Here is a 14,443-nt window from a genome sequence, read left to right on the forward strand (position 1 = left end):
AATTGGTTTTCGAAATATTGATAAAAAGTATATAACAAAGCATGTAATTTAAAAGTGGAAGGAGGGGTCATAAGACTAATTTTCAAAAATAAAAAATAAAAAACGATATGATACCACACAAAGCCTAAATGATTATCAAACGATTTTAAAAATTATTTTTTTTAGTCTTAAAAAATTGACTTATTTTTCAAAACACTCCTAGAAAGTAGACAACACGAAATAAGGAAACCAATAAATATAAGTAGTATTTTCTAGTAATTAGTTTTCAAAAGCCAAACACAACAAATAGAATGGGTTATCATCATATTAGACCTAAAAAAAGTAGTTTTTAGGAATACAATTTAAAATTTAAAATTCAACAATGAATTGACATATTTATTTAAGAAAAGTGAAAATCATAAAGACAAATTACAAAAACTCCGAGTAAATACAGAATCATTTGGTAATCAAATCTTATCTTTCTTTAATTTTGATTAAATCTCAAGAAATCAATAATAAAGTGGTATCCTTTCCTAAACATCAACATCTGATTGTTAAGTGTCATCTCCATGACCAAGTCTAGTCCTCACAAAAAGCCAATAAATGCCAACATCAATTCATATCACCCACTACAACCAGAGGCAATCCCTTGGCTTGACCAAGTTTTAATTCCTCCCCCAATTTTTTAATTCACAACTTTTCACAACTGATCCCTCCTTTATATATTCAAAATCTTTAACATTCCATCTATGAAGTATAGATATTTCATGTAAGACAAATAATCCGTATCAAACACGTATCAGATATCGATACTTCCTAGATACGTATCTGACATGCGATTTGACATATCTATTTCTACGCTTATTTCTTTTTTTAAAGAAATAAGACAAGCAACTCATCTAATTTTTCCCAATCTAAAACTAGACAACCTATTTAAAAAGCTCACTCCTCGAGTTTAAAACTAAAAGGAAAAAAAATAGATAACGGACCAATTCTTAGACTAGAATCATTTAATCTCCATCTTCACATTTGTGTCCCCACAAAGTCAACCAAAATATATTTGGATATCTTCAACAATTTAATGAAGAAGTTCTTCGTTTATCTTCATACTTTCTCCCTCTAATCTTCTCATTCTTCTTCTTCGCAATATGAGTTACTTTTCTATTGCATTTTTATTAACTGTTGTACTTTAACATCTTAGATGTTACTTTTTTTATATTGTATTTCAGTGTTTGTATTCTATTTTCTGTTATTGTTATTAACTTGTATAAAATTTATCTATATCTTAGATTTTTTTAAAGAAAAAGAAAATATATCTTCAACATATTAATATCCTTGTTTTTTAGAAATATATATATTAAAAAATATATATATATAAAATGATGCATCCTTAGACGTATTCGTATCTTAGTTTTTTTTATAAATTGACGAATCGCTGTATCCGATCGTATCCGTATTGTGTAACCGTATCTGTGTCTGTGCTTCATAGCATTCCATCATCTTTTTTAAAAAAATCTAGATGGAATAAGTTTAATAATTAATTTCAAAGTGAGTATTGTTTAGTGATAACGCATTATTCCTTTTCTTGTAGTCAAAGATTCAATTCTCGTCCTCTTACTTTTTTCTAGTACAATAGAGATTAAGAATTCGAACTACAAATCTCTTGATCAAATATTCTCATATGATCGTTGAATTATGTTCACCTTATACTCTTAAAAAGAATTATATGTAAGTAAAAAACTAAAGAATAGTTATATTTGAGTTGCTTAATAGATATATTGAGAGCAAGTATTAATTATGGAACCATGACTTTCCATTTTGTAAAACAGCCCATTGAAAAAAAAAACACCCTCTTAATCTTAAGAATGTATATAAATAACCCTAAGATCAACCTATATACATACACTCATGAAATTATATTGTCTTATATAGTATGCTATTTGAGTCTTTTTGGTTCCCAACATACATGGTCACTACTTCAATAGTATTTACAATAAAGACACTTACCCAATTTTAATTTCCATTCTAAATTTGTCTTTCTTCACCTAACTTAATCATTAGAATCATTTCATTAAATACAATCAAGTTAAATACTCAAAATAGATTTCTCATTGAAATCTTTTTAAATATAAAAAATATTTAAAAATATTTACATTTTATAGTAAAAAGTTCTAAAAATATAAAGTACTTTTGAAATTTTTTGCTATAGAATGTAAATATTTTTAAGATTTTTCTATTTATAAGAATTTTTCTTTCTCATTTCATGAGTCACTCGATGTTAGGAGTGTACATCGACCGGTCGGTGTCGATTTTGGAAGAAAACCAACACTGAAAATCGATCAAAAAAAGAGTGTGAAATTCGCCTGACCATCGATCGGGTCGGCCGGTCGGAAAGATGAATTGATAATGTGTTATTGTTAGGTTAATAAAATTAGCAATTTCTTTAATTTTAAATCAATCTTTTTTTTATGAAAAATTTAAATAAATCATAATGGGTTTGAAAATTAGGCAACATAAAAAATAATGATAAATCAATACTAAAATAGTAGGCCTGAGCTTGGGTTGGTGGAAATGGCTTGTTTTTATACTTATTTTTTTAAAAAAAATTATATATATACACGTCCATCGATCGGTCGGTTTTCAATATTTTTTTTAGAAAAATCGAAAATCAACCAACCGAAACCGACCTTAATTCGGTTGGTTTTGGTTGATTTGATGTATACTCTAGTTGATGTTATTCTAATTTGATATTTACACGATGTATGATTTTTAAAAAAAATATAAGAAATTTAAATTTAAATTTTAAACTGGAGCACTATAATAAAAGATTGAAAAATAAGTTGAAATAAAAGCAAGGGGGATGGGGAAAGATTTGAAGAGGGAAGTGGTGGGCATTTAATAAATTAGTTGCAATAATAATAGTAGAAGGAAGAGCAAGTTATGTCGGCAAAATGACAGGGTGGACCGTAAGCCTTTTTAAACAGAGCGCCACGTCAGCGGCGTGTGCTCCCGTTTCACCAGCGTGTTCAATACGAATTTTTAGGTCTTAACCCCATCAAAATCCCGTTGGCCCTTAACGGAATAATTTGATTTAAGTTTTTGTTTCACACGTTTTTTTTTATACATCAGTTATTTGATTCTCTTCACTTTCCTAACGCCCGACACCTCTTCCCGCCAATTATTTCATCTTTTGATTTCTTGTTCCAACTTTAATAATTTTATTTCTGTTTTACTTTATTTTTTTTAGAGACAGTTATAAATATAAATATAATAGTAGTAGATGTAATATAATGTAAAAAAATTATAAATATAATAAAATTTAGATAGTCTATCAGTGATAAATCATATTATTGGTAAGAGTCTATCGTCGATAGAAGTATATTGCTATAGACTTTACTATATTTGTAATTTTTTTAAAAATGTTGTTATACACTTATTTATTATCTCTAAGAATGTTATCCATTGTAATTACCTATTTTAATCTTTATGCAAGAAAATTAATGGTATTTGGTTAAAATTTAAACTCTTCGACTTCAAATAGAAGACGTTTTTTTTTTAAAAAAAATACTCAGACTAATTTTATTATGAGAAATTTTAGACAAAATAGACAAATGAAAAAGAGTAGAGCCATAAAAAGAAGGAAGTTGGGTTGTGGCCTAATCCCCATCTCGATCGGCCAAGGTTGAGGTGCCCAATTTTTCTAATGGGGCATGCCTAGATTATTCATGATGAGTTCGGTTTGGTTCTACTATTATCTTTGTCCATGGAAAAAATGAGAAGAGATTTAGGTCAAACCCTCTTATAAATATACTATTATAACTCTTATAGAAGATTCTTTGCTTCTTGCATTTTTTGTTTTCTATGACTTAACTATCGAAGTATGTGTTGCTATTGTGTAGGTTTTCATGATTTTGCATGCCACCTTTTTTTTTTTCAAAATATGAATTCATCGTCAAGTCAGATAAAGGTTAGGAGCGTTTCCCTCTATTCAAATTTTGCCATCAATAAATTAAATTCTTTCAAGGTCCTTATAAGAATAATGATTCATTTTAATATAGATTTAAAAAGGCATCCTAAACTCTATGTTGGTATCCATGTTTTAAAAGGCTTGAGTTTAATTTCTCAAGATAAGACCGTAAATTTTGTGTAAAAAAGTGTTTACACAAATATTTTAGTTTTTGACACATTAATTTTTCGAATATCATATAACATAAAATTCAATCATTTACAAAATCCGTTGTAGACATATTATTTTGTACTTAATAATTTTTGGAGCTTTAGTTTTGTGACTATGAATTTAAAAAAGGTTGAATAGGTCCATGATGTATTGATATGAAATTAAAAATTGAGGATTTTGTTGGACAGATAATTGAAAGTTTATTGACAAAGATACTTTTAAAACTAGATACCTACTAGACCCAAAATTATTGAAAGTTTAGAGACTAAATAAACACAAATGTGAAAATTTAAGGACTAAATAGTCACAAATTTGAAAGCTTAGTAATGAAGTTTTAAATTTGTAATTTAACCAATATATAATTGGAAAAATTACCTTTTTAGTCTCGAGATTTGAAAAAAATGTCTGTTCCATTCTTGGGTTGTCAAAACATACATGTCTAATCTCGAGTTTTTAATAATATGTTCATTTGGTTCTTAAGTTTTCGAAATGTACCTATTTAGTCCCTGAATTTTTTAAAATATGTTTAAAAGGTTCATGGAGTAATTTGTTAGCGTCATTTTAAGTTAGATTCTTTTTGAATTACTTCTTCTTTCTAAAATTATTTTTAAACATATTTTTATAATTTAAAATTTTAAATAATTATATAAAATGAAAATAAAAAATATTGATAAACCTTTTAAACCTATTCTAAAAATTTGGGACTAAAAAGACATATTTTGAAAACTTATGCACTTATTTTTAAAAACTCAAAAACTAACAAAAGTATGTTAAAAAGATAGCTTGCCCTATATATTTCAAAAAGAATAAAATCTAAAATTTTTCTGATCTCCTATGAAAATTTTGACATCACCTCTTAAAAAGGTTTATAATATTTTTGTTTTGCTTTTGATTTGTCAACAATGTGAAGGTGAGAATTTGAACCTCTAATCACATGATCGATCAAATTTTCACCTTCACACACGTTGACCAAAAAAAAAAAAATTGAAGTTTGTCCTAATTGGTCTTTACTTAAAAAAAAAAAAAAAAAAAAGTTGAAGTTTGTATATTTAATTATTTAGTCCCTCAACTTTCAAAGTGTTCTAGTTAGCTCCTAAGCATCTAACATTTTTTTCTTTTATTACATGTAAACATCTAACTTTTATGTCTAATAAACCTTTGAAAGTTTCATTGCATCTAATAGAACCCTAACAAACTCAATTTTTATTTTAAAAAAAGTAATTTTTCTATTAGATATAAATTTAGATTTTATGTCAAATCAAAATTATAAACTTTCAATTTTGTGTCTAATAGATAGATATAATGTTTAATCTAAAAAAATTTAAAAGCTCATAGGCTAAATTTTTAGTTTTAAAAGTTTAGGAACCAAATAAAAAAAATATCAAAGTTGAGAAATTTACAATTAAACCATTCCATTTTTTTTTTTTTTTTGTTAGATGTAATATGTTTTAGATTTCAAAACTTGATTTTAAAACAACCCTATAACAAAATAAAGAAACCCATAAATAAAAGTATTGTTTATAAATGTAATTTAAAAAATAAAATAGCAAATGATTATCGGACAAAAGTTTTCGGTTTATATTATTTAGACTACATATCAAACTCTAAAATAGAAACAAACCAATTTGTGTAAAAATTTAGGCTCTTTTGTAACAATTTTATTTTTAGTTTTCTATTTAAAAAATATATTCTTCAATTATACTTTAATTTTTACATTTCTTAAAGAAACATCCGAACTCTTAGCTACATTCAAAAAAAAAAAAAAAAAAAAAAAAAAAAAAAAACTTTAGAAACAACTATTTTTAATTAAAAAACAAGTTGGTTTTTGAAAAGCATCGGTAGAAGCTGAATTTATGAAAATTGTACTCGTTTTCTCATAATTTCTTTCTCACGGTTTTAATTTCCTACGTATAACATATGAATTCTTAACAATTTTTTTTTAAAAAAAGAAAAATAAATTTTTGAAAACTTCATCTAGTTTTCAAATTTTGACATTGGTTTTGACAATATTCCTAAAATGAACCCAACAAAACATAGAAACTAATACATGAAGATATAGTTGAATAATAATCTTAATTTCAAAAACAAATAATAAAAAATTAAATAGTTACTAAATGAGATCTAAATAGTCATAAACCTGACTTTACATATTTGTGAAACTTGAATTTTTTCCCCAACTCACACTCAAAACCCTCGTCCATTTTAAAATGGAAATAAATAAAATAAAAGCATAAAAGAAACCTAATACCCGTAGGTTTAAAGTTTGATGAAGAAACCCCACACAAACTACAATAATTGAAGAAAAAGTGTAGTTTAATCCAAATAAACAATTTTCTTTTATTTATTATAAAATTGTATAGGGTTGGACTTTAGAGCTTGTGGATGAGATCCAAGTTTTGATTATGATTGGAGGAAATTGAGATGGTTGAATGAATTTGAGATATTTTGATGAGTAAACGCTCACTCGGTCAACCCCGACATTTGACCCTTAAAATACTGCAAATTTCGAAGAATTTAAAGCTCAACCCACGTGGTTGGTTACTACTTGCTTCTTGTACTAAATAATATTGATATAAAACCTTAAATTTTTTTTTTATTTTTTTTTTTATTAAACTACGAATTAACCATAATAAAAAATTTTTAGGAAGCATAGAGGACATCTAACTATGGTAAATAGAATTTCGAGAGGCTTCACAATCTTCCGTTTAAGAGAAGAAAGTGGGAGATTAAAACAATCCATCATAGCACGTACTTGCGAGAATGTATACTATAACATTATAATGAATGCTTACCCACACAAAAAAAGGCCTATAAAATGAGTAAATGCAACCATTATTTATGATCAAAGTCCTCATCCTATTGTAAAATAATAATACCATGTATAGTGTTTGACATTGGCCACTCCATAAATTCATGACCTTCAGCCTTTATAATGATGGTTTTGAAAAGATTATTCGATTTCTATCTTTAAAAAATTTGATGACGGTGGATAAAATACATTTTAGACCATTTTCTTTATTGGTATTTTGCTTTCATCTTATTTGGGTGGCCAACTCTCTTGTGACCGCATTTATTCTCACATTATGTGAATTAATCGGTGGTTAGTTTCATCAAGTCTTATATTATTATGTAATTAACTAATGTTATTGCTTATTTTGGATCAAGAGGTACATAATTAGCCTCAAATAGGACCAAAAGTTATAGAGACAAGAAATTAACGAGACTTGGGTCAAAGATAACGTCCTAAAACCAAAATTATGGACCGAGAGGGAGGGAGAGCTTGGGTCCACTAAGGTCGACCAGCAAAGTACCTAATGGGGCATGCTCTGTGTATTTTTTACCAATGAGTTTTAAGTAGGGGTGTTCAAAAAATCCGGTAAACTGACCAACCGGACTACCCAACCCAAACCGCAAGGGTTGGGTTAAAAATTTTAAAAAATATTAAATTCAGGTCGAGTCTCGGATTACCCCATTTCAGGGTCGGGTCGACCGAACCCGATCGGACCCAAATATATATATATATGTATGTATATATATATAATGAAATAAAACATATATAAAAAAAACCGCGCCCGCTCTTGAAATTGAAACGAAACCCTCGCCGCACCTGAAGTTGAAACAGATCGCACTTGAAAGTTGAAACAAAAACGAAACCCTCGCTGCACTTGAAACGAAATCCTCGCTGCTTCCATCGTCGCTCCCCTCGCCATCACTGCTCCCATGCCATCCCAGTCGACTCAGCGATCGTGTAGCAGTACGATAAGACATTTTGGTAACCTTAAGCCTATCGTTCAAACCTATGATAAGGCATTTGGTAACCCCACCAAGTCCTTATCGTGTAGCAGTACAATCGTGTAGCTCGACTCCCACGCCTCACGTCTCCACCTCGTCAGATTAGATCCGGTCTCCGTCTTGCCTACTGCTCCAACTCCAAGCTTCACGAACGACTCATCAACATTATTAAGGGTATTTTCTTCAATAAAGCAAGTAAATTTATAACATTTGTTACATTTTATTATTTTGTATATATTTTGTTCAAATATCATTTTGTTGACATTTGAAAAGATAACATTTTGTTGACATTTCAAATCAGATACTTATGTATACAAAACGTTATATAGCCTTAATTACAAGCTTTACGCCATCCGTTTAACTGTGATAGATTAATACATTAATTTTTTAATCTCGTAGTGTCTTGAGAATAGTTAGATAGATTCTTCAAAGTCGTCACAACGGACACGGAATCAGACATTGTTGAATCACCATTTTCAAACTTCCCTGTGAGTAAACTAATTTAATTTTTATTGTGTAGTGTGTACATATACTTTTTTGTTTATGTGTGATTGATTAATGATTAATCTTTATACATGAGTTGTTTGTTTATTGTTATGAGTTAATTGAGAAGTTAGTGTTTGTTTTTTTTTTAATTGTATAGATAGGTGTAATTAGTTGTTTACTAGTTTCATTTATTTTATAGATGGACAGCAGTAGTGGTAATGCAAGTGGAACCGGTAATAATGAAATGCCTCCTCCCCTTCCTAATGTTAGCCAAACTCCTAAAAATATACCACCTCTACCTCCCAAGTCCAATCGAAAGAGACCTAATAAACCAACCTCATCTGTGTGGGATCATTTCACAAAAATGGAAGCAAGTGCTAATAGTAATGATGGAGCTAGGTGCAAGTGTAACTATTATGGTAAAGATTACGCATGTGATAGTAATACTTGTGGAACTAGTACTTTATGAAAGCACTTAAGAAATCAATGTAAAAAGTACCCATATAAAGAAGAAGAAAAAGGACAAACCACCTAATTCTCGTACCTTTAAATGATGGAAAAGTACCCATATAATCGTAATTTTGCATGATTTGTTTTGTACAGAGTCCATCCTCCTCTGTTGTTTTGATATAAGGAATTGAATTTGGAGTATAATGATGATTTTAGTGGTAAGTTTTACTACCATAAAATCAAATATTATTATTACTTATAAATGAACTTCTTGGTTTAATGTATTTGTAATTTTTTGAGGAATTGAGAAGTGAAGAGACCGAAGAATCAAAGATGAAGAATAAAACTCACTCAAGTCATTCTTCATGCTCATGGTGCTTTTGAATGATTTGGAATTTTATGTAATAAACCAATAGTTATTATTAAATTTGGACTTTTTATTGAACTTGGGATGATTATTATTGAACTTTGTGTGTTTGAGTAGAGACTTTGAACTTGAACATTTGAATTGTATTATTTGAGAAAGTTTCTTTTGAAGTTTATATTGAATTCATGGTGGTTGTATTTTAATGTCAATGCTAAAACTTCACATAGATTACATGTTCTTTATTACTAAATTTTTATTAATTAATTTGATATAATATATTTAGAATTAGTTTACTTTTTTAAATATGAAGGTTTATTGATCCACATAAAATCAAATCCTTCATTAGAGAATGATTAAGGGGCCATTTGGGTAGGCAATCGTATAACATTTTGTTACTTAGCGATCGTGTAGTAGAGCTCAGCGATCGTGTAGCATTTGATAAGCGATCATATAGCATTGGGTAGACGATCGTATAACATTTTGTTACTCAACGATCGTATAGCATTGGGTAGGCGATCATATAGCATTGGATATGCAATTGTATAGCATTTTGTTTCTCAACGATCGTCTAGCAGAGCTCAGCGATCGTGTAGCCGAGCTCAGCAATCGTGTAGCATTTGGTAAGCGATCGTATAGTATTGGGTAGGCGATCGTATAGCATTTTGTTACTCAGCGATCGTGTAGCATTTGGTAAACGATCATACAGCATTGGGTAAACAATCACTAAGCGATCGTGTAGCCGAGCTCAGCGATCGTGTAACATTTGGTAAGCGATCGTATAGCATTTGGTAGGCGATCGTATAGCATTGGGTAGATGATCATATACCTTGGGTAAGCGATCGTATAGCATTTTGTTTTTCACGCATCGTGTAATAGAACCGGCCCAACCCGAAAATTTTGGGTTGGGTTGGGTTGACCCTCCAAAAATGAACTAATAGGATTCATTATTAGCTAATCCGAATTTTTGAGTTGGTCCACAAAATTCTCCCCGACCCAACCCAGACTATGTACACCCCTAGTTTTAAGGTTAACGTAATTTAACTTTGAAACCCTATTTGGAGTGATCTAAGCCCTCTACCACTACAATATGATGGTTTCAAGTGAGGTAAACTAATTCTCACTCTAAAACTCTAAAGCCTCCATGCTCTTTTACTCTAACATAAGCATAGATGTGCATGTAGCAAGTACCACACTGTGCATAGGTTTTCTTTTTCTTCCTTGTAGGCCATGTTCTTTCCTTTCTCAAATAAATTTATTATTGTTGTCACGTGTAGGTCAAATATTTTTCCCTATTCAAAATTTTTAAACAACAATTGGAATCATTTGTGAAGCGAACACTTCTACAAACTAAGCTTTAATGTCAATTTAAAACAGACATTATAGGGGTACAATGCCAGTTGAAAACCGACATTGAAGATCGTGTTATAAAAGGTCTTTAATGTCGATTTAAAGCTGATATTATAGATGACCAAGATTTCAATGCTGCTTATCTTCAATGTCAGCTTTCAAACAACATTGAATACTATCTTCAATGTCCGTTTTCAATCGACATTGAATATCATCTTTAATGTTGGTTTTCATCTACTTTTTATCAATAACTCTCCATTAATAAATGTCTATTATGTTTTTGTTATTGAAAAAATAAAAAACATATACAATTTTTGTGTTTACGCACGTGACAAATCAATAATATTTTTCTTTTATCAGTACATGCACAAAATAAAATCTTAATTGCTATTATATATACAACTCAACTTTAAACAAACACAAAAATTAACTAATTCACAACAAAGAAAGTGACAAATTGTTTAACTAACCTATCAATAAGTTATATTGACCAATATATACATAAAGCTCTAAAGTCTAAAGATCAAGAGAGTTGATTGTCTACTTTGAAGGGTCATAGATACATCCAACAAAAAGAAAATCAAAACTAAAATAATCGCATAACTAAATTAAAATAATCGCACAACTGAATCTCATCATACCAACGAGAGGTTTTCCCTACAAAAAACACGTGCATTTTCTTCATTACTGCAAAAGTTGGATAGATGATTTAATATGATGTTTTACCAATAAAGAAATTTTAAATTTTCTTCTACATTTCTTTAGGAAAATTTATAAACTTATAAACACAAACAACTTCATGAAACCTATGAAACCAAACAATTAAACTTGTCAAATATAAGAGAAAAGACACTAGTACAAAATTGGGCTATAGTAGCTATGAACAGTTTAACAATTTAAGCCACAAGCAATTTAACATTTTAACAATCCAAGCATGGAAATAAAAATTTTATATCAAAACCAAAGACAAAACTAAAAATACAAAGCCATGAACTTATCACCAACAAAACTATTTACAAGCCACATGTTCCAATATCATATTAAAGACAACTTATTTTGAAATTAATATATAGAATGAGATCTTATACATAACATAAATTAAACTTACAAAAAGAAATAAACTCAACGAGGTAATGAAACTTATGAAACATTTACCACTCCAAGGGACCTAAAGGATTAAGCACAAACAATTACCCCTAAAATTCTGACCACCAATCCAATCAAAACCATGAATAATTATTGAAAAAACAAAAACAATAAGAGCATGAAAATCCATATAACACCAAATATACATCTATATGATATAGAAATAGAATAATTAGCGTAAAGATTATTCTTCACCACTACAAAGGACCTAAAGGATTAAGCACAAACAATAATTACATCAACAATCTTAGCTACCGAAGACTCCCTAAACAATTTCACCCATGAAAATTGAGTAGCACTCAAGCCCGAGAATGCGATCAAAATAATCTGCAAACCTCATCAGCTGAATTATCCTGCTGAGTCTTGTATGAGGCTAATCACCAAACATAAACATGGAAGAAGAAGAAGATGATGATGATGATGAACAAACCTCAATCACAGATAACCCAATTCGAAACAACAAGAATCTCACAAGCAAAGTATTTAAAGAAGCAACCAAATACAAAAATCAACATTGAAAGCTAACAATATCATTGAAAATGCCCCAACAATAGAGACAAATTTGGTACTCATTCATTTTGTCTTTACAAATTTGATATAGCTACAATCAGAGAGAGAGATTAAAAAAAGAAAAACACCAAAAGGTTGAAGAAAGAACCCAAAACAGAGTACCTACAAAGAAACTAGCATAAAAGTACCATCCAAAATCAGTTTGATCATACCAATATGTAAAAACTAAAAAGAAGTTGCACCAATCTGTCGATGGTTCAATTCCACCCACAATTGTTCAACTTCAAACAGAAAAAAGAAAACATGCATCCATAACAGGCTCAACAACATAAAAAGAAGTTACAGAAAATACTCCTATGATGCATGATTGGAGACAAAGAAATAAAAAAAAGGAAGTGATTCTAACATATATTCTACCAATTACTTTTTATTGTCCTATGAGATGCGTGCAATCTGGTCGGGACACTCACAAATATATAAGAAATGGAGTCAGAGTAAGAAAATCAAATATAAACTAGTGAAATCATTAGTTTAATCATATAAAAGAATGATACAACCCCCCTTCTGATAACTTGAAAATTGTTGTTTTTTTCTCCACTTTCTTTACAAATCTCTCTCCATCAAATTTGACTTATGAGCCAAATTCTAAAAACTATAACGAATTCTTATCCACCAACCACCTACTATGCCATAAATTAACTTTGATAGAACGTCATAGAACTACCATTTACAAATACCCACATTGATTTATAGGCAATCTTCCTAACCTTAATGTTTTCAAAACAGTAGCTTCTCTTATCCTTCAAAAATTTGTGTTCCAAATGACTTCTTAATCCAGTAGTTCATATAAAACTTAATCTATCCCTAGTAAAAGAAATCCTCGGCAATCTATCCACGCTCAAATAAAGTTAACAAACTATAAAGGACAACTAATGCAAACATCTGTAGATTGCATCATACATTGTGAGAATACTGTTAAATCATCCGGCCCAAAGAATGAATTAACAATACCTATGATCAAACTCTACCATCCAATCAATCCCATTTATGAAGCGATGAAACATAACTAGCTAATTAATTAAACAATATCTCTGATAGTTAATCTTTTAGACAAATATAAGGAAAAATTGGAACCACACAAACAGAAAGTTGGACTGAGATTTACCAAGCTTAGCAACAAAGCTTCAAACTTCAGTTACGCAATCCAATCTGATTCAATTTCCTGATAACTAATGCAGTCGGATTGGCTATAGAAATCATAGATTGAGAACTAAAATCAACGCTCCTAATTGATCGCAGAATTTTCATTAAAAACTAAGCTGAGGGAAAAAAAGATCTACAAATAAACAAATAAAAGAAAATTAAAAAAGTCTCTATAGCACGACATGTAAGGGTCTATACCAATTGGGTATTGGGAAAAGAGGAAGGTGGGCGGTTTGGCGAGCGTGACTGAGAAACATTCGCAAAATCAATGGGAAAGATGCATCAAAATTAGGTCGAACATTCGCAAAATCAACTCACCAGCACAAACATGCATCAAAATTAGATTGAACATTCGCAAAATCAAGGGGAAAATAGAGATCAGAGTATTGTTGAAAGAATAGTGAGGCGATGAAGAAAAATCAAAAGGGAAAAAAAGCGTACCTTAGAGTTTAGGGATGTGACTAGAGATGTCTACGGTGATGGGGTGATTTTGGGATGCCATTTTCCATCTACTCATTTCATTCCTCATTCCAATACAATTCTCCAAGGAGATAGATTTTCGTGGGGAATTTTTCCCAATTTTTCTATGTTATATATATATTTTTAAAAAGTCAATTAATTTAAATCAAATAAATTTTAATTAAATGATTAATTTTTTTCACTAAATTGGTTATTAGGGTTCAATTTAAATTTAAAGTTAAATTATTCAAATTTTATCCAAAAAAGCTAATTATTTTTTAATGGAAAGAAATAAATATAAATCAAATTATTCACATATATAATCTAAATTCAAATATTCAATTTAAACATATTCATTATCTTTTCCAATAAAGAATCATTGAAATTTAAATGTAATATTTATATAATAATATTAATAACATAACATTAGATAACTATACTAAATAAATATGTAAAAGCTAATTAGGCGGGGATGGAGAATGAGGCGAGGGCGGAGACGGAAAATGCATTCCCCGTCCCATGCCCGT

At 29.6% G+C, this 14,443-nt stretch overlaps 1 long non-coding RNA gene across 3 annotated transcripts; it reads right to left on the reverse strand.

Annotated features, from left to right (window-relative positions):
* Positions 1-10,964: 10,964 nt before the first annotated feature.
* On the reverse strand, positions 10,965-14,029 carry LOC120078686. Of its 3 annotated transcripts, none has more exons than XR_005482072.1 (2): positions 13,420-14,018; positions 10,965-11,285 (listed from the first exon to the last, which is right to left on the reverse strand). It is a non-coding gene; the product is annotated as an uncharacterized LOC120078686 (long non-coding RNA). The 3 variants fall into 3 exon arrangements; XR_005482074.1 differs by lacking the exon at positions 10,965-11,285 and adding an exon at positions 11,874-12,117 and having other exon boundaries at positions 13,899-14,029; XR_005482073.1 differs by lacking the exon at positions 10,965-11,285 and adding an exon at positions 11,874-12,117.
* Between the last annotated feature and the right edge of the window lie 414 nt (positions 14,030-14,443).

This window comes from Benincasa hispida, chromosome 5, assembly GCF_009727055.1.
Source record: "Benincasa hispida cultivar B227 chromosome 5, ASM972705v1, whole genome shotgun sequence".
Taxonomy (NCBI): Eukaryota; Viridiplantae; Streptophyta; class Magnoliopsida; order Cucurbitales; family Cucurbitaceae; genus Benincasa; species Benincasa hispida.